Source organism: Taudactylus pleione, unplaced genomic scaffold (genome assembly GCF_031769625.1).
Source record: "Taudactylus pleione unplaced genomic scaffold, aTauple2 ptg000039l, whole genome shotgun sequence".
NCBI classification, from domain to species: Eukaryota; Metazoa; Chordata; class Amphibia; order Anura; family Myobatrachidae; genus Taudactylus; species Taudactylus pleione.
This window is the reverse complement of record NW_028284441.1, coordinates 3,341,934-3,345,220: the sequence shown is the minus strand read 5'-3', so window position 1 is coordinate 3,345,220 and position 3,287 is coordinate 3,341,934.

Here is a 3,287-nt window from a genome sequence, read left to right as displayed (position 1 = left end):
CATGGTGTTCCGATGGTTGTTTGTTTTTATTAAATTCCTGATAGTTAGGCCTCCCCTGGCTCCTTCCTGGCTCCTGGGACTGCATCAGGGCATCTTGACGGGTTCGTTGGAGGCAGTCTCTCACTCTCTGGGCCTGATTCAGATTTGGGAAGAGTAAGATAGAGCAAGTAACTCAGTAACTGGACAAACCATGTTGCAATACAAGCAGTGTAAATACATACTATTTTTTTGTATGTGGGGTATACTGGCTGCTTTTGCCTGTACAGATGTGTCCACATACATCTATCCTCCATGCGCTACAAGTCACGCTACACATAACGCGGGAGCTCCGTGTGACTTGGAAGCGCAGGGCGTCTTTTTACCTTCACATGTGTCTTATTAGCACTTTAATGTGAATAGGTAGCACAAGCAGCCTTTTCTGATTAAAATGATATGCATCATGCCTATGTTCTGTGTTCGACTGTAGGTATATCTGCGTATGAAACGCTACGTTACAGTGTTGCAGCCGCTGACACAGTAACGTAGCGTTTTGCATGCAGATACACCCGCACTCGCTCACAGAATATAGGCATGCTGCATTTGAAGGTCAAAAGTCGCACGAAAAGATAGTTATAGTTATCCTCCCCTCTCCCACTATGCATGTGACTAATGACCACACGTATTCACCCTCCAATGTGCATTTGTGTACCAGGCATACTTATCCATCTTCAGGCCCAGTGACAGGGAGGTACAAGATGGACACTTGTCCTGGGTGTATAGAGGGGTCCCAGCTCCCAATCACTCAGAGGCTGCCGCACGCCAATACAAACTAACAAGGTGACTTACTATAAGAATATTTTAAATAAATAACAACAAAGTGAAACTTCACCAACCTCCTGGTTACCCTCAAAGTGTAGGAGACGGGGGAGTGGGAAGCCACCAGGCCACATGCGCAAAGCTTGATGACACAGCGACAAAATGAAAGCGTTTCTCCTCTGGAGCCGTCTTGGAACCAGCAGCATCGGATTAGCAGCATCTATCGGAATTGCCTAGCTGGGCGCTGTGTAGCTAAAGCTGGCCATACACGTAAAGATGATCTTTCCAACGCTCCAACGTGTTGGCTGGTTAGAATATAAATCTGCTAATGTATGGGAGCAAATGACGAAAGGTAAATGACAAATTAGGTAAATCAAACGGCCTTAGGGGATGGGCTTTGCTGAACGAGAATTAATTCAGAAGAAGATTAGATTTGGACCTATTGGAAGAGAGGGAGCCGGCCTTCTGCCCTAGCTGTCTGAGAGCAACTATTGTAACTTTTATTGTGACTCTAGCATATTTTACAGAATAATATGAACTGGGGGCACTGGCCCTGATTCAGAGCCGCTCGCTCTGACAGAGCGCTCGCTCTGAATCAGGGCCAGGCTTTTTTTTTGAACGGCCTCCTGGCCTCTCACATAGCTGTGGGTGACCAACCACAGCTATAGCGAGCAGCCAGGAAGATGGTCGCGATGGTCAAAACCATCGTGACCATCGGGCTTGCGACGAGACCCTTGTGGTAGGGTCTCGTTGCCGCAAGCCCCAGAGAGATTTCGGCTCTAACAGAGCCGGAATCTCTCCACTGACATCACTGTTGATGTCAGTGGGGCCGGCCCCAGACGGAGGCGTTCACATGGGAACCCCTCTGTTTGGGCAGCCACTCCTCCGGCCGCCCACCAAAGGAGGCATGCTGTCACTCAACATCGACAGCATGCCCCCTTTGTTGCGAGACCCGGAGCGATGGAGCATAGCTGTGGGTGACCACCCACAGCTATAGCGAGCGGCCAGGAAGATGGTCGCGATGGTCAAGACCATCGCGACCATTGGGCTTGCGACGAGACCCTTGTGGTAGGGTCTCGTTGCCGCAAGCCCCAGAGAGATTTCGGCTCTAACTGAGCCGGAATCTCTCCACTGACATCACTGTTGATGACAGTGGGGCCGGGGAACGCCTCCGTTTGGGCAGCCACTCCTCCGGCCCGCCCACCAAAGGGGGCGTGCTGTCACTCAACATCGACAGCACGCCCCCTTTGTTTTGCAAGACCCGGAGCGCATGCGCACTGGCCCACCATCGACCCGGTTGCGAGCGCACAGCGCTTGCGACCGGGTCTGAATCAGGCCCACAGTGTGGGATCTTATGTGAATTAGGAGAAAAGTGTGTTGTATAAAGTCAATTGGGGCACAGTGTTGCATATAGGGCCAGATGCTGGGTCAGACACAGAGGTGGTGTACATCCGCACCTCTACAAGCTGCAACACCGCCAGTTATTAGGGACACGCCACCATTGGCGCACCATCAACACTTGTACAGCCCTATGGCAGGTGCAGGTTCTCCATCTGACTGTGGACTCCTATGTGTGCGGCCATGAGTCTCTGTATGTGTGACACTCCCATAAACACAATATCTCTGTGCGTCTTCTTAGCCACCACTCTGTTACCTCCCAATTAATGTCCAATAATGCCCCTACATTTCTGCTACAGTGTGTCCATTCTTCATGTGATTCCGTACAAACAAAATAGGCTCCATCGTGCGCATACGCGAGACCCGGATAGCGACGGGCACTCCGTCACTCCGGGTCTCGCAACAAAGGGGGCGTGCTGTCGATGTTGAGTGACAGCACTCCCCCTTTGGTGGGCGGGCTGGGGGAGTGGCTTCCCAAACGGAGGCGTTCCCATGTGAACGCCTCCGTTTGGGGCGTCCCCACTGATATCACGAGTGATGTCAGTGGGAGAGATTTCGGCTCTGTTGGAAATCTCTCTGGGGCTTGCGGCAACGAGACCCTACCACAAGGATCTCGTCGCAAGCCCAATGGTTGCGATGGTCTTGACCATCGCGACCATCTTCCTGGCTGCTCGCTATAGCTGTGGTTGGTCACCCACAGCTATGCGAGCGGCCAGAAGGCCGTTAAAAAAAAAAATAGCCCGGCCCTGATTCAGAGCGAGCGCTCTGTCAGAGCGAGCAGCTCTGAATCAGGGCCTTGGAGCAGTGTCCACTGCACATGTGCGAAATATTGTGAAAACCCTTGCGGTTACTCTAAGTGGAAGCACAAAGGAGCTGTTGTGTAAACAGGCCCTGATTCAGAGCCGGACGCTCTTACAGAGCGCTCGCTCTGAATCAGGGCAGCATTTTTTTTGTGCCGGCCTCCTGGCCCCTCGCTAAGCTGTGGGTGACCACCCACAGCTTTTGCGAGCAGCCAGGTGATGGTCGCGACCATCGGGCTTGCGACGAGACCCTTGTGGTAGAGTCTCGTCCATCGCAAGCCCCAGTGGACTTCC